Here is a 19,418-nt window from a genome sequence, read left to right as displayed (position 1 = left end):
CAATTCTAGTGTTAAAAATACAAACGTTAGTGTTAATGACAGTCCTAGAAGATACGAGAAACATTCTAGTGGTAGGAGTAGTGAAGTGCGAAGCTGCGATGTCGTGAACATGAAGAATCCTAGGAAGGGCAGCCCCGCCTGATGGTTGTTCGTCGTGCTGCCACCGCACGGCAAAAAGCATGTACATTTCGAAGCAACTGATAAGATATACTACTTCTAATATACTATGGACTATTATACTGCGAGCCAAATGTCGAACCAAGAACTTAGAAAGAATGATTTTTTTTCTCCAAATATTTGAACGACAGATGTTTTTATACAGACAAAACAGTCCGTTTTGATACAAAGTTATAAACTTGCAATGGTTTCGGAGAATCCCTAGAAAAACTTGCCAGCGAACTTAAATAAGAACTATAAATCCCAGCCGCTTCCAAAGTGTCGGCACGTCTTAGCGTACTCGTATCTTTTAGAAGTTCTCAGCCTACAATTATAAGAGAAGCTAAAAGAAACTGCTACGACTGACACTTGGAAACTGGGTTTACGTCACTGAGTAAGTCCAAGTTATTTACAATTTACAGGTTAGCTACAAATAATACTTACAATGAAAACAATCAAACCTTATCAATTGCATCGTCAAACTTATGTTATAGATTGGAGTGTTGCGTGTGTGTCTCCAGGATATTTGGAATTTAAAGTCGAATAAAACTTTAAGCATTTGGGTGAAGTTCGATGTTTGTGCTCGCCAGTACTAGTTGCTTGATTGTCACTGCTTTTCGACATATCCGTGCTCAAAACGCTGTCTATATCTGTACTATAACATAGTATATGTAAAAAATATGCATAAAATATTAACTTATTATATGTGATAGTAGCGTTAATTTCATTATTAATGTTCTGTTGGTTTTAAAGATGTATATGTGCTGTTTCTTTATTATTAAGATACAACGAATATTTATTAGATATTAGTGCTTTTTATATTGTAAATATTGGTATTGTAATCAATTTAGTACGTAGGTATATCATATCAGCTGACATATTGTAGTACTTAACTTGTATTTCTATTATTAAGAAATTCATTCAACGTTTAGAGTGGATACAAACTGGAAAATTTATTTTGTATAGAACACCAGTGAAAATCTGTAAATTTCAGTGAAAAATTGTCGCTATCATCAAAACATGAATTCGGTTTTATCCACTTTAAACTTGCATGATATATGAATGTATACCAAACACCATGTAGTTTGTATAAATATATATTTTGTGTGCACCTAATATCGATATTTTTAAATTATACTAAATGTCTGATTATTCGAAATGATTGTCGTATCGATAATCTGGACATTATAAAGATCATTAATATTATAGTTCTAAAAGAAAAAAAAGAGCAGATATAAAAGATATTTATGAAAATATTGAAATGATTGTTTAGGGATATTATAGAAATTTATATGTGTTTGAGTATCGATACGGGACAATCACGAAAACTGCATGGAACAGGCTTTAATAGAGAGTTTATGTGAAACATATTTTTATAGAAGAGAAAATATGAAAGAAATGTTAAGTGTATGTAAATCAGTGTGTTTTAGGTAAAATTGAGAACCAGTCAAGTAGAAGAGTTTCAAAAGAAAAAAATGTCTTTGATACGTTCGCCACCGCATACATTAATATTTATTTTGAATAAACTTTCCTTACAAGTGTGTATCGATTTTTCTAAGTATTTACACACCAAAGACTTACCCTGTATACAAGTCTTTCGGAGCAATTTAAGGAAAAAATACTCTAAAAACGACTATACAAAAATAAACGACCTTTCAGAAAACAAAGGACGATATTGGACATGATAATTTTCACCTTGAAATGACTGACTCGAAATTTGAGTAAACGACTGGACTCTACAAAAATATTATTGTAGAGATAAAAATAAAATGGTTTTGAATTCTGATTCGATCTACATTCAAATCCAATGTACCAAATTGTATGAATAAGATTTTAGTATAAAATATAATAATCAAAGTATTTAAAAAACGATAAGATCACTAGACATCTAATAATTGTACTAAAAATGTAAATAGTAGAGATAGTGGTCAAACAAAAATAATGGATAAAATTCGCATTGACAAACATGCTGCTGTAGAAGTCACTAGCTTCAGGTGTGCTGTCCAATAAGGTATTGTAAATGAAGGTTATGCCGAAGCTATGAAATAGATAGACCTCGTGGAAATTTTGGAATTGACTCTGAGGCTGTACAAGGGTAGACTAAAGAAAATGAAAATTGCAAAAATGTCGTCGATTTATGAAGGCATTTAGGCATACAATTTTGGACTTAAAACTAATCCAAATTGGATATATTCTTTAAAAACCTACGGTCGATGATTATAACTGCCTTGAATAATATAACGAATCACAACATAAACGTAATCTGTACAAATATTTTTTTCTCAGTTTCATCAAATTTCAAAAGCCCAAATCAAGCTTACATTTTTTTAAACGAACATTTCCCCCATACTAAGTAGACTCAGAACTACTAAAAACATTCAGTTGGTATAAGTTCTAACCTTCTCTGTAGGCATTTAATTTTTCCTCCCACACAACGTGACACGCAGTTAAACTTGACCTTAAAGTTTCCTTTTCAAGAAACTTTGAACGAAATTACGGAAGACTCGCGCTGTTGAGGAAAACGAGAAATTCTGATTCAGAAAAGTTTTTTAGGTACTTGTAATATACGCGTCTCAAAAATGAAGTGGGTCAGCTTCTGAGGAAGCATTGGTATGGTATACAATAAAAATAATAATTCAACATTCATAAAAAATAATGCTTTGTTTATTAGTGTGTGGGGAAATTAAAGATTACACTTAAGACAAAAAAAAACTGAAATGAATTGAAAGCCAAATGAGTGTATGAAGACAATCACAAAACATGGAGCTAAAGCAAAACTGCAGATTTTGCAAAAAAAGCAAAAAAGCTTAGTGGACAGCCGGCCTAAATGAAACCCTGTACTTATCGCTAAATTCGTCCTAACTGTGTATTGGCGTCCCTTTAATAGACCAATTTTAATCAAAACAAAGCTTTTTATAGTATTTTTAAGTGATTTTTTACAACATTTTTGCAGAACAATCAGGGAATTTATGTTTGGGCGGTGCTTTGAATGTAAAAATATATTATCTAATGGATTCGGGCAATGCATTATTGAATTGAATTATTTTAGGAATAAGTGTAGTGATCCAAAATATTGTATAGAAAAAGGTATACTTCGAAAATCCGATTTCAAAGTCCCTACAATATCGACTGAACAAAGAGTTTTTTTTTGAAGTGGAATATCGATTTTAAATTTGGTAGATATTCATAATATATAATCGATGGTAAATTAAAATAAAAAAAAAACATGCTGAATTGAATTGGATTTTCGAAGTATCATCCAACGATATCAGTAAAAAAAGTATTTATTTAAATTCCTTATTCATAGCTTAACTGCTAAACACAGTATTATGTAAATAAAAATAATAAAATATAATTACAGGAGCAAAGTATCGCAGTTAAACTGTGAAATAAGACTATCCCTAGTATTTAAAGTTTTATGAATTTAGTACTGGATTCGGGAACATAGATGAATTTGTAGTTATTTTTGTATAGAGAAATATCATAATCACTTTCCTATAATCTTGTATAGAACCTATCTATATAATAGATATTACCTTTTTGAATATTCCTATGTCATATCGTATCGTGTGAAATAAATTTTCATTATAAAATCATAGTATTTACCTGCTAAGTAAATGTGTTAAGTCGTCTTGCATCGTTCATACAGATATGCTATGCTGGACTGGAATTGAAATAAATAGCAGATCATCGTTAATTCCAGTTATTATTATTTCATGCTAGTGTATGGGGGCTTTTATTGCAATATTATCGGATAGAACATAAAATTAATTGCAAGTTTTTATGATTATTTCGGGTCAAAAAAATGCAAATCAAAATTATCTTATACATGTTTTTAATCAAATATCTGCTTTAAATAAAAAAAATCTCAAACAATTCCTTTGATATCAGTTTTATCATTCGAAACAAGAAGCGCATCGTTGATATTTCTACGAAACACAGACGGGGTAATATTTCAAAGGTTCCAAAGAACTACATTAAATTATTTATCGTCTTTTAAGACTGCCATTGAACTACAAAGTCAGGTTTCTCGTCTGTCAAACACTGAATCATAGTACTGAATATTAGAGTTACACTTTTGTATTTATGAGCGTCGTGTTGCCGCCAAATGTCTCTATAAATCCTTTTGCCCTTGACCCTGACCTCGAGACCCCGCTTTTCTACAATTCCAGTTGATTTCCATTCACATTTCTATCAAAGCATCCTAACAACATCGGTTTTTGGGAACATTAATATTAAAATCAAAATAAAAAATATAGAATCTGTATCGCTTTTTCATTTTGTAAACCAGACTTTTTTAAATATTCCTAGAAATTTGTAGATATCGACTTTAGATATTGTATTATAAGTAGTGCCTAAAAGTAAGCTTTTAGGGTGCGTTTTCATCGTCCAGTGCTCGGTACCATGAGTTGAGGCAGTACTCTCGCTATCGTGGAAGCGAGACAACACTATAGACTGTGCTTAGCTGAGCCTTGCTTTCATAATACAAACAGTCCTACTTCAGCAGCTCATAGTAAACGGGCAGTATATAATAGTTTTTATAAGATCGTATTACTCAAATAAAAAAAAAGAATTGTTATTTTAAAATGCTTTGAATAAAGGACATGAAAACGCGATATATTATGACCACGTAAAAATATAACCTAGAAATTAGTTCCCAATATCAGTGTCCACTTTATATTCAATACTATATAATTATAGTCATATTTACATTAGTCATATATAGTGGAATATAATTAATTAAAGACTATTAATGGATGTCTTTTCAAATATGAAAATTATTGATATTATAATAAAACGCTGGAAACATGACCTATAGGTATTATTATATATAGAAATTGTAAAGATTGTAATGCGTGTATTTATTATTGTGATGAAATGAGTAAATAAATGTGTTTTTATTTAATTAGCGAACGTTTTAATTTCAATCCCCTTTCTTTCAGCTGCTTTCAATACTATCAACGTTCTTGATGAGCGTGAACGAGACAGAATCGCTGAAAGTATTAGTTATATCCTTGCAGGTACTTTACCAACCTACAGTAGAATAATTTATCAGTCTTGAAAATTTTACTCGAAAAGTTCAAGTCAATTTTGTCTGCTGTTAAAAGGTCGTAAATTATGCCACTATCGTTGGCAAAAGTCCAAGAATAAACAATTTCAGGATCGTTACTTTAACGTTTCTGATACTGAACATATTTTCAACTTAATTTTTCAACTAAACAGCGCTTTTCCAGGTAGTAAAAATACTCAAAGATTAATGCAGTTTTTATGTATATTTGTGTGAGGAAATAAATTTTCCAATATGTAGAGAATATCGAATTTATTCAGGTTGTTGTTTTCATCAAACGAGAAATCTCGGAGTATCGCATTTCACAGCAATATATTTTAGTCTAGTTATGCCTCCCGGATTCAACAAACTCATTTATATTCACTTTAACTGATCGAGGTAAAAAGTATTTCTTATTTCAACCTAAGGTATCAACTAGCTATGTGTAAAATTGTAAGTAAATCCATAAAGCGGTTTGTCCATATAAGTCGGACAAACATAAAAACACATAAACAGTCACGTTTATTATATTTGTTGGTTATACACTTACCCGTGTGTAGGCCGTTTATCAATTCCTGTTATGCTTAGGGTAAAGGGAATTCAATTTGTATGAAAGCGGCTCCATAACGGAATTTATACGAAGTATGGGAAAGTCGAAGATTTTGTGAAATAATTGAGCCCGTGTTGGGGTAACGTGATATTATTTATGTTTGTTGTACTTTTGCATAAAATGTTTACCGATTTTTTTTTTGTTTTCATTTTTTTTTATAAACTTTATGCAGGTAAATTTCATCTGTAGTTTCTCAAACTGGCGATTTGAGTGAGTTTTTTTTTCCCTTGCTCAGATCGATCTGGTACTTTCTTCAAAAGGCCAGTCCAAAGAAATACCTTGCATTGGTTTATGCATATCTATTAGCCTCAAATTGTCTATACTAATCTTTACACTATCCTAGTAATATATAAAAATGGAGAGTTTGTTTGTTTGAACTCGCTAATCTCAGGAACTACTGGTTCAAACTGAAAAATTATTTTGTTGAATAGACCATTCATCGAGGAAGATTTTAGGCTATATATCATCACGCAGCTAATGATAGGAGCGAAGATACAATGGAAAATGTAGAAAAATCAGGGAAAATTATTCATTTTCGAGGGCTTCAAAAATTCCGAACTTAAATTGACGACCTTGACGACCTCCGTGGTCGAGTGGCGTACGCACCGGTTTCAAGGTGTCGCTAGCTCTGAGGTCCCGGGTTCGATCCCCGGTCGGGTCAATGTAAAAATTCACATTTCTACATTGTCTCGGGTCTGGGTGTTTGTGGTACCTTCGTTGTATCTGAATTCCATAACACAAGTGCTTTAGCAACTTACTTTGGGTTCAGAACAGTGTATGTGATGTTGTCCGCATTTTAAAAAAAAAAAAAAAAAAAAAAAAAAATCTGCTAACCACGCGGAAGAAGTCGCAGGCAACAACTAGTAATCTAGTATAACGAAAACTTTACAAAAAAGTAGTATAAAACTCTTTACGAAATATTTTTGGAAAACAATCCCATCTTGTCAACCTTTCTATTTTAAGATATGGGATTACTGCGTTGCTATCCAGAAAAGACCAGATTAAAATAAAAAGAACACCGAAAAACACTTTGCTTTCCGAGAATCACAATCATGACTTTTCGGCTTTTACTTTTAACTATGTAACATACTGGACTGCGTTAAAAAATATTTACCTGAAAAAAAAACTTAGTCAGTCGTATACAAGAAACAAGAAATATCCTGCAACTACGCTTGAAATTACTTGAACTCTCAAAATAGTAGATAAATAAAAACACTGAAGCTAAGATATTACTTTAGGAGAATTCCATTTCATAGCGAAGAGTAAGGCAAGAGGAGCAAGAAAACTATCAGACACAGAAATGTACTATGCCTGTACTATGAGATATTAATCTAAGACTGCTGTCGTTGTGGAAAAGAGATGACGATATTCATAATGTAGAGCGCCATCTCGTTTCCACAACGAAGGGACGATACTTTTAAATTGTAGGCGAGTTTCATAGTAAAGGTGCTGGACAAAACTAATGGAGTCGGTCGAGTTTGAAAAATGTACTCCACAACTACGTTTGGTAAAGCTAGTAATGTCTTGTTTGTTTGTGTGGTTTGCGGGTTGATGTTATATAGTTCAGAAATACGAAAAGGTTCAAAATTTAAAAGAATGTGTATGTAGCGTTTATAACTGGAAATTAGAATATTATTACTCGCATCAATTTTGATAGAATTGCTCAGGTTAAAGATCTCATATATTAGTTTTATTTCACCTATTCAAAAATATCTTTTTTTCCAATATTAATAAATTTCATACATAAATACAATATTTCTTCGTTTCAGTACTAAATTTTCGGAAGATGTTATCTCTACTCGTTCATATTTTCACGTACAAAACGCCAAAACTCCTGCCAAACAAAATAAATCGTATTCCTGAAGTTTAGTTTGAACACGAACGAAATTTACTTAAAGCGTTTGCTCCGAGTAACTTAATACAAATATGTTGAGTTTCTAAGTTCGGAAGTAGGCTAAGTAAGCAATAAGCGGGCCGTAACAGCATTAGTGAGAGGAAATCTGAGGGGAATCTTAAATTTAATTGGTATACATTATAACACAATCTGTTGTATGTACAAGAATTAGAGTAAGCGGAGAAAAGAGACTGAAATCTTGATGTTGAAAGAGGCGGTAGCAAAAAGGTGGTTAGAACTAGGAGTGAAAGTTAACTTAAAATGTTGATGAGTTTACAAATGGTATTCTTTGCAATATTTCAGTTCATTGTGACGTAACTAAGCATGAACAGATTTCACGAGTATCTGAGCGAGCTACCGAGTGATCCACGAATGCTTTTTCTGAGTGTAGTTGTGTTGCGTATGTGCATGTAACCGTGTGAAACCCTTACTGTTGTTACTTGTGAAATACCTTATTGAAAAAACCGCGTAAAAATAGAATATCCAGCGAAAATGAAAGACACGTCTTAATAAACACCTTTACACAAATCGGTAATATTAAGCAATTGTTCTTTACATTGGCATAGATGTTTCTGAATTAAACATCCAGATAACGTTTGATAAACAACTTTTATAAATTGCCTTGGAAACGTACGATCTGATTCAACAATGACAATATTCCAACATTTACTTAACAAGAAATTCTGTATTCATATGTCCAGGTATTATCCCGAACAAAGGTATTATTATCAAAGGGAGACAAGTCCATCTTCAAAGAATTCTGTTTGAATACACTTAATACCGATGTTTGTAAGAGAAAACGACATAAATAGCACGGGATTAAAAATACTTTTTTTATGAGTATGGTCAAAGCTTTTTACACTGCGAACACATTACAACAATTCTACTAATATTACTAACGTTAAAGTTTGTATGTTTAGCTGTTTGTGCTTCTTTCACGCAAAAACCACTGAACGGATTTTGACTAAACTTTGTAAACACATAGTTTATAACCAGGATAAACACATAGGATAATTTTTATCTTGGAACCATTTTTGATTAGTAGCGGGCGGGCCGGCGGGTAACAGCTAGTTACATAATAATGGAAAGTGCCGTGCAACTAGTCACTAGACCTTTAATTAAAAGTTTAATAGGCACCTTTGTAGGCATACTTAACAAAAACATTTGGAAGCTTTATTTTTTATTGAAACTCATTTGTCACCCACGTATTCTTATCATATAGACTTATTTCTTATACAACTTTCTCCTTCATTGTATAGAAGCATTGAGTAACCTACAAATGTGAAAAATTTCATTTGACTAAAGCCTTATACGTTTATAGCATTTGCCTTATGAAATAGTACTGAAATGTGATTGAATTCTACCCTTTTAGAATCATGTTCCTTCAGTATTCAGAATTGAAGTAGGCCGTTTCTTGTGACATCACAAAAAATGGGTTCAACTATTCAAGTCTCTTAATACTCTACAAGAAAATAGATCTCGATGGCGTGCAATAGTGGAAGAATATGGGCTGATGCTGTTGATGGTTAATACTTTATTTTAAGTAAATAATACAAGGAAAGAGAAAGGCGTAACGTTGAATAGAAACTAAGTGACAGTTGTTATAGTTCTTTTCCTATAGTTGATGCGCCGATATAATTATGTGTGTACAGGTAATAATGGAAACTGGTAGTGAAGGTGCCTAACGAAAATTGCTAAATGTTTAAAGATTTTTCATTAGGTACTTGAAAGAAATTTACGTAGCAAGGAATGTGAGATCAGTCACGCATATTATCTTACGGCGCATCAAGTATAAAATTCAGTATTACATCAAGCACTTTTGTTTTAGATCCTTGAACAATAAAGGTTAAATTTCAGGACCAGAAAAAAACATTCTGTTGCACTTAAAGCATACCGCATACCGGAGTTGCATACCGCAGACTGCCTCACTTCCACAAACCACGGAAACAACTGTATTTCTTTAAGACGAAGGCATCTTAGTTCACACGCTCACAATATGTACGACATGTACGTGTAAGTGTATATAATTGTCCGGCGTCAAAAAGTTTCTCTTGAAAATACCTGAAATTTTACCACGAAAATAATATACTATTTTTATAAAACAGGTATCTATTTTTGACACGAAAATAATAAACAAAATCTCGAGAGATTTTTTAAGCTTGAGATTGAGTAGTAAAAAAAGAATGAAGAACAAAGTCTTAGTAACATTATTATACATATTTTTAGGCAGAACATCATGGCATATAACAAAACAAATATAAATAGATAACTAAGTTTCTATTTATAGTCTGACTGAAACAAAAGTCAAAGGTAATCTTCGCCACATTTACTAACTTATCAGCTGTTATTAAATAAGTTATAGAAGTAGCAAGATCAAAAATGCGAACGATGTAAATAGATTAATATGCCTCATAAGTTTTAGATGCTTACTCTGTTATCTTTGTGACAATCGTTATATTTGTCGCAATTACACGTCATGTTGAGTTTTATTTATTATTGTAACTTAATGAGAAGACTCGGTCCTTTTTAAAGGCTTAGACGAGAGCACAGGTTTGACATGTTAAGGTCTTGATAAGAACACTACTGTAACAGATTTCTGAAAAAAAGAGACTCAGTTCATTGGATATTTGAGATAAAGAACTAATTAATACTGCAAGCCGTATTATTTACTAGTGTTAAGTAAAAAAAAACAAGATGATACGGTAAGTTAAAATGTACCCTGACTTTACTTATCAGTGCAGTTTTTTCCGTCAAGTGCCGTTAATAGTTCCCATTTTATAATTAGAATAGTTTTTGTATTTTTTTATTAATTCAAATAAATAATAAGCTTCAAATATATTTTTAAATTCTACCTGACAGATCAATTAGACTTTTTCTGTTAAATATCCTATTAAAATTGTATTGATGGAGTCATACAAACAACTATAATTATATACATTCTAAACTATTACCAACTCCGAAGGAAATATCCAGTGTAATTAAAATGTAACTAAGGGAAATTTATTTTTAATTGCTATCATTCTCCTAAAGAATTTAGTTTAATCAAATGTAAAGTTTCATAGTCATAATAACGTATGTTGTTTCATGGCGTTTTTGACGTAATGTTTGTTTCAATAACAATTTTTTTAACATTTTCCGTACACGAATTATAATTTGACTAAGAAATTCCAATTAAGAAGTGTAGGTACATATCATGGTCTTCTGAGCATACAGCAGCAATAGAGCATTGATATGGAATAAAAAGAAATAGTTAAGTATGTAATTATATTTTCAAGCTGACAATTCTGATGCCTGCAAATAACCGGAACTAGACTGAAATAAACAATGACTTATATCACGCCACACTTGACAGCTGCTGTAATAATGTACCTATATAACAGCATCTGTATGGATAAAACAATCATATTCCATGACAAAATTAAAACCTCTATCTTTCTAAGCTAAACAATCCCATTACCATCAGGTCCACGTAAACACCATATTTAGGCCAAGTTGACTCAATCATGTGGACCAACTGACGAAGGAAATTCAATTTAGTCACCTTCATTGAAAGTTCAAAGATATGGGTTTATTTTTACAGGTAGACCCTGTTATATGAATAGCCGGGATACGTGACTGGTCCCTTCTGATTCACTATTTATGTGATGATCCTGTTAGGTCCAACTGTAGAAATTGGCAGCAAGACGTGCTCGCACCAGAGGTAAGGGATGAACTTTTGGGTTAGTCGTAAGTTACTTTTATTATTTCTAGTTTAGTTTTTTGTTGTAATGTTGGTTTTGGTATAAGGAAAAGTGTTATGTTATTTACTTTGATTGTATTGAACAGTCTTCAAAGTTTTGAGTTTAACAATTCTTCGGTCATTTATTTCCTCAGAACTTCGGACTGGTTAAAAAGATTTTGCTGATTATTTATTCGAATTGAAAAATCACCAATGTTGGCCCAGTTGTCTTGTTTTTTAAGATTTATTTTGTTCACTACACACTACAGACCTGAAGAAACGTGGAAGTTGTTTTTTATGCTGCTCTATCTCAAAAATGTAATTTTGACAGGTGATTGCTTTCTTATTCTAAAAAGCACATGAAGAGCATATTTGTCGCGGCAATATTAGATCTAGATAAGTAGTACGGATCGCGAAAAGTTTGGGAAATTTTTTGTCACCAAACAAGAACAAAAACATAAAATTATGCTTCCAAGTTAGATTCCCTGAGTATCTTCCAACACGTTGGTCAGAGTCATTGAGTTGAATAACTCAGTCTCAACTCGTACAAATATTTTATGCCTCCCGAGCGGCTTACTTGTGCGAGAGGCTGGCTTAGACGACGGTCTAGATTCAATGTTATTCTAGACCTTTTGTCTACCTTCTAAAGATAATTGTCTGACAACCTTTTATGCTTAAGTTAAGAAGGTGAAAATTGATGGAGGGAACTCCGAAAATAAGTGTTCAGCAAATATTTTTTATTTTATTTTTATTGTCGGCCATTAGTGTCTCAACGCATTTCAAAGGCCTTCCTTCACTCTTTCTATTAATATCTGCTTATGGCTGGCATAGGCCATTTTGGTGTTGAAGGACTCTTTTTCATCCCGCCATCATCTTCTGGACTTACCGCGAAGTCTTCTATTTAAAAAATCGTCTCCCCTCCGTAAAGTTATCAATCCTTTCTCTCGCGTTGATTTTACAAACAATCAACGTAAGAGAAGTGAGTTATAATTTTGAATTTCGATAAATTAATTCTTCATTTCAAATAAAGAGGTTGTGAAAAGAACAGGTGTATTTAAAGACACCTGTTTGGTTTCATTTTTAAGACCTGCTTCAATAAATAATTATGTATCGTCCCGTTTCCTTTGTTAATGAAATAAATAAGTTAAAACATAAACGAACAAACTGAGACATACAACAAAACATTGTTTAAATAAACGTGCAACATCATCACACAAACATTTATTCTGGGTGGCAGTCGAACCCTATCTCGAGTAAAACAGTCAGGGCCACTAACCTTTAGACCAAAAAAGCAGTCATTTTCAGGCAAACTTTGCCTCTGCACTGGATAACCTCTTTCATACATTGTCGGACATACTGTTACTATCCCAAAAAAATAAAATTACATAAAAACAAAACGCAAACCAACCAACACAAATTCACACTATTAAAAAATAGTTCACACCAAAACATCGTAGAAATTCTTTGCAAATAATCCGTACAAAGCTATCGGTTGTTGACAAGCCACTCATTGCACGAGCCTTAGACTAAGTATCGATAAATACAAGACGAGGGCACTTCACCTTGACCTTCACTTCGACCATTAGTACTTCGTCTAAAAAGGTGGGTTCGGACGTGTTTGGGTGAAGTTGAAGTGGTACCATGTTTTGGTAGAGTGATTAATTAACCTGTACTCAATAGGCATAAAAAGAGACTTTCAATGGCAAAAACTCTATTGATAGGCAGAAGAAAATTTAATTGATTGTGTTTTACTAAGTAAAGTCAAGTTGAATCGTAATCCCAAGGAGGTTTTAAACATTTTAAGTTTATTGAGAATGGATACTTCTCAAGTCCCCCCATACTTTAACAGTATTTTCTTAAAATGAATAGAAGAGCAAAAGTTCACTTCTGGTTTTTTTACCTAATAATTCCAATAAAGTCACCGCGGAATGGATTTCTATGCAAGAGGTGCAGGTTACAATTCCACGCAGGCAGGTATCGATTCTCAATCTTCCATATCATATAGGAAGGAGCCTGTGCTCAGCACTGGGAGACATATAAGCAGGTATCATACTAATAACAGATGTGCTACTGAAGTCACAATAGTCCAACGAACAACAAAACCCATTAATTTAAAACGGAAATACTAGCAAGACGTACTTTCACATCTCATCATACACCCTTTCCATTCGACTTTAATCCCTTAATTAACCCTTCCAAATTTTAAATTAATTCGGTTGAGAAAAATATGCAAATTAATTGTTCTGTCGGGGTAGAGCTGACCTGGCCGGAATAATGCGTGGCGTTCCGGAGCGGACCGCTGCGGCCCGCTGCGGTTACGCTACGTCGCGAGTTCCGATATGTAATTACGTTTTTGGATTTGAAAATATAAGGTGAGATAATTTGTGCGTACTCGTCTCATTATTCTTAGATGGTAGGTCTATAAAAAAATAAGGATGATTTTGCTTTTGAATTCTAACGTATATAAAAGAAATTCACCGTTATTAAATGAGCCAGTCTAACCACTATACCGTATTGATCAGGTAACTGGGTTGAGGAGGTCAGATAGGCGGTCACTCCTTATAAAACACTGGTACTTAGCTGAATCCAGTAAGGCTGGAAGCCGACCCCAACATAGTTGGGAAAAGGCTAGGCCGATGATGATCGTTACTAAATAAGCATAATTAATTTTACTTTCACATCCATGGCTTCGTTTGTAGGTATAATTATCGACACAAACTTGGAAAAAAACACAAAAAGTTAGAAAAGTAAGATCTTGTCAACAAAACTAAAATCAGTATTAAAAAAACGTTTTACTTGAAGATAGCTGTAGTGGTTTTAGTTTCAATTAATCTTTGTCACATCAATATTGAAATACTATTCTTAGTTTCAATACATATCTTTATCACATACCTCGAAGTGTGACGTAGAAAGATCTTAAAATAGAATTTATTTTAGTAAAACCTTTCTTTAACGATATCGGTTAAAATTAAACTCTGCTAAGAGTTAACCCTTGCACGAAACCAGAAAAAAAATTTGGTTAAAGTAGAGCTCAGTTATAAAGGAGCTTTTCTAATTGAAAAAGGTTTGAATATAACTTTGGGAAAATGCATTAATAAGTTCAAAGCCACAACAAAAAAATTTGGGCGTTTGACATCCATAGTAAAACATTTTAACATATGAACAATAACACATACATCGCGATTTGAATACATATAACGAATTGTTGCATTTCATTATTTGGGTGACGTTTTTGTTCTCGCCCAAAGCAAGCTCCCGTATGTTCTCCAAAAACACAGAGTTCTCCAGAAGTTGTACCTTATTACACCCACCTGTCCCTTTGTTATAAGTCAACCGTACTAGGGATTGGAAAGCACAGAGCTAATGTAAAATCACTCCCAAATTCACTTAACTTTACCAGAATGACAAACTTCAAAAAATATCTAATTTAAGTCCTATTTCTTAAGGATAGAGTTCCTTTTTCTTTGGACGAACTGGTTTTTAATCTAGAGTTGTGAGTTCGTAGAACTTCAGTGACCATTGTAAGGCTTAGGATTACTATGTCCCAGCAAGAGTTAGCTTGTTACTTTAATTTTTACTTGTCGTATTATCAAGCTTGTTTAAGGAGTAAAGGTAAGCAGTGGTATTGGAGTTGTGATGCTATGTATCACAAGGGGCATTTAATAGTCTAGAAAATGAGTTTGCAGACATTTTTAGGTGTAAATTATAAAAAAATTGGTCAACATTCACCTCTATTTTATCAACATGGATCACTTCAATGTCGTCGTCAAACCAGCGTGATGTACTTAAACTCCAACCCGTTCAAACTATGGGCCCATAAATACGACAGAAAGTAGGTAATTTTTTGAGGTGTTACCATAATGAAACCAGTTTTTCTACACAATTACTCATATTTAAGTTGGTTAGTTAAATGCAAACTATTGTAAAATATTTAAAAAGTTCGTGCACGTGTACAATTGAAGCAATTGACACAATCGTTATGACGTAATTATAATGCTTGGCATGCAAAGGAAATAGCGTGTCGGAGAAATCATAATTTCAATAACGACTGGCATAAAATGTGGCTTTCTATGTAATTAGTTCAATAGTAAGTGTATGAAACGCGATACAACCTCTTTTTGTAGCATATTCGTGCAAATAGTTCCAGAGGAAAACATTAATTTGTCGCTGATTCTACAAACTAACAATTAAAAATAGAATAGAAAATTAACATAGATAGAAGAATATTAAAAATTCCATCGTTTGCGATGCCTCTAAAATAGGTATATATAAAAGGCAAAGCCATTATTTTGTACAATTAATCTCTCATCAAATAACAACAAAATCTATAACCAACCTTATTATTAAAAGTCATAGGGTTCATTTTGAGAAAACACAATTTAAGTAGAAATATAATCAAAAGGAGCTCTTGTAATCATTCAAAACAAAAGCTAGTGAGCAATTAACACGTAATTTATTTAATTATGTAGTTATACCCATTTGTTTGTCACGTAAAGCGATCGCTTTGAATAGTAATTCGAGGCACTAACTACTGCTACCTGTTTTTAGCTGTGATTTACGACGCCATTTCAAAACGTGATTGTACTTAAAGCGGTGATTCCTGCCAAATGCTGTGAGCCATGTGTAGCCTAATAAATTATTTTGAACATAGAATTTGAGTTAACGTATTCATTATATATGTATAACTCTACATAACCGTGTGATGGAAAAGGTATAATATTTTGAACCCCCATCGCAAAAAGAAGGGTGTAATAAGGTTGAAGTGTCCGCTTTCACCAACAAATTTAAGAACTGTCTTGATCTTATATTCCAGTGCGCTTTAATTTGCAGAAATTTGGTTCTTTTTCCCTATTTCACGCCTTTTAAACAGGTCGGCCAGTTTTTATCAAACACGTCCTAGAACACTCACATATAATTCACAAGAATACAAAACAAACTAAATCAAAATCACTGTATCCATTCGGGAGCTATGATACCATAGATGGACAGATAGACACGTCAAACTTAAAGAACCCATACTTTAACTCTACAGTAAACATCTAGCCCCACTTGTTGAATTTCCTGTAAAACCTCGAGACACGACAGCATACCGATAAAATATGACGTTACGATCGTACAACTCGTCCTAATTTGATCAAGTGCACCATGTTCCCATTAATCCTATTGATATTCAGGGCGCATAACCCTATAAAGGGTACGTCGTTAGGCAATCAATTTAGCTGCGGGCGAGCTTTGTCGGTACCGCAACTGCATCATACGACGAGAAATAAGATTTACATGAATAAGATCTATTTTGTAGATTCTGAGGATACCTATGTGGTAAAAGTGTGACTTTCTATATCGTTGATTTTAGAAAAGGTTATCGTAAAACGATGCTATTTACACTGTCAGTAATGACTCGCCTTTGTCCATCTGTGTGATTAAAAAATATATCTTGACTTGCCTTTTCGATACTTATGTACATCAGTGTTTAATTTCAATAACTGCCTTCTCCTGTGCGTGAATACAAGCAAAAAATTGCAAGATGATTTTACCGTTAATTCAACCATCATATGTTTGTTTATGATCTAACGGTTTACTGATAAATATTTAATAAAATTATTTTCATCAGTTCATGATTTGGGGGTTGAGTTCGAAACTAGAATACCCGGTGCATCCAATAAATACCCGTCATTTTTTAATAAATAATTATGAATCCTCATCACCAAATTTATTTTTAACATCTAAATCAAAATGATAACATCTAAAGCACTCCCCAAAATTGTTGCCAAACACAAATTATACAGTCATTATCATTCGAGAAAGCGGCAATTACTGAAATACATCTCTTCAATGTTTTGGTCCAGATGAAATTCTATTCGATGAAATTATTTAAAAGGTACTTCATTATGACGGGACGTTGAGGGCTAGAGAGAAATGTTGCGAAATTAAATATTTTTCATTTCATACTTCTTGATAACTGTGTTTTAATAATGTTGGGTGGAAGTAGGTTTGGAGGTCAAGAGCTGGTAATCGTTTGTGTGACGAAAACGCGCAATACAAATGTACATGTTTTATGTTTTTTAGTGTTTTTCTTCAAGTTGAAATAAAACATATAACGGAGAAGGTACCCATTGTTATTAGGCCTTAATTTTGTATTGGTGTAATTAGATTATTATTATAGGTGTAAGTGAAAAGTCCCCATATACGGAAGAAATTTACTAATATGATTCTGAAAAACAGTCTTTTCCTGAATACTATCAATCGCTCAATGGAACTATCAATTATTAATTACAGTATATTACTGCTGTATATTACTGCACGGATAGCCGAGTGGTTGAGGTCATCACGCCAAACCCAATTTGCGCGACCTGTCGCGGGTTCGATCCCCGCGTAGGACAAGCATTTGTGTGATCCACGAATGCTTGTTCTGAGTCTGGGTGTCCTTGTGCATGTGAATTGTATGTTTGTAAAACACCCCGCGACACAAGGATTAAATTCCTTAGTGCGGGAGTCGTATTAAACAAAAAAATATATTGAATGCCAAAACTGGAATGCTAGTTAGTTGAAATTTTTAACCGTGATGTATTGTATTGTTTTGTTTGTCTATAAACCTTGACGGGGGACCATATTTAATGAAAATTTGTTTTTTTAGTCATGGAAACCTCAATGGCACGAGTCTAACTCGCGCTTATCCGTTTAGTGTTTTATAAACTACCTGCAAGAATGACTTTTTACAAAACAAGGTTTCACAAAGAACGCAATATAAAATCTTCCTCATAATTCATACACTGAATCTGGACATAGATAGTAAAACAAGCCAATACCAACATAGAACTCCTATCTCCATGTACCCTACAACACACAGACCGTGACATCTGATTGATGATGCGACACGCCTCTAGCATTAGTTTTCAATCATGATCACCACGAGCTCAAACTACATAGTCTGAATATACCAGTAGCTTAAAATAGGCATTGAAATTTCGTCCATATGAAAGATGCGGAAATAACTCTACTTTTCTGAAATCTTCAGTTTTATTTATGGTCTGGTATGGTTGCATGAAAGACCCTTCCTTTGTCATCTACGTCTGGTAAAAACTGGTGAACAAACAAATTAGTTTCAAACAGATATTACTTTCACAAACAGATATTATTTTTATGTTTTTTTATCAGCAGAAATAAATCTTCCTTAAAAATTTCAACTGTCTCGTTGTCACCATGCAGGTTAGACACGGCCACACCGATAGAAAAAGAGTTTTGTTTTGACTGAACTTATTGAAAAGTACGACTCAGCAAATAACTACCCTCAAACCAACTGCAATGCTTTTCTTCCAAGAATTTCTGCTGACACAGTTCTCTCAAATGCCTCGAAGGTTCTGTATACAGCAGCACGTACTATATAGAGGAACATGTAATAAAATAGAACGTGCTTCGTGAACTGCGTCGTATACTCGCTTGCATTAAAGCCGGTGTGACAAGAATACTTATCAGGAAGTTATTGAACACTTTATTTGTTATTGTGGCTTTAAACTTTGTTGTTGGAGGAAACAAGGTTATTTTGTACTTTAGGAAATGCTACGGTTTTATTCGCTTTAAGGTTGTAAAATACTGAGATAATTATCATTGTTTGTTATGTAATGTAGAGGTTTTGGTACCAAAAAGGTGGAAGAATCCAAATACTGAGGCTCTGCTATCTGTGTAAATAAACATAAAGATTAAGCAACGGTTGGTACATCATTCAATAGAAGAGAGACCAATTTTTGTTGCAGTAGCTGTTCAGTTATAGAAGCGAGATACCAGACTACATCCTATACTGCGCTATCACGCTTTCACATAGACAGCTCTTACTTTGCAAAGTGGAGGTAGGTAGGTACTAGTAAGCAAATCCCCAATCACTCAGCCTCAAATCCCACAATAGGTTCGAACAATCAGGAGGAAACTCAAACAATTGTTTGCTCTTTAGCCCCAAGTTGCACTGTTTGTGTCTCCTGTACGTCGTGGTGGAGGCAAA

The sequence above is a fragment of the Trichoplusia ni genome, chromosome 27 (assembly GCF_003590095.1).
Source record: "Trichoplusia ni isolate ovarian cell line Hi5 chromosome 27, tn1, whole genome shotgun sequence".
In the NCBI taxonomy this organism is placed as follows: Eukaryota; Metazoa; Arthropoda; class Insecta; order Lepidoptera; family Noctuidae; genus Trichoplusia; species Trichoplusia ni.
The sequence above is the reverse complement of the archived record's forward strand: the minus strand, read 5'-3'. Positions refer to the sequence as shown.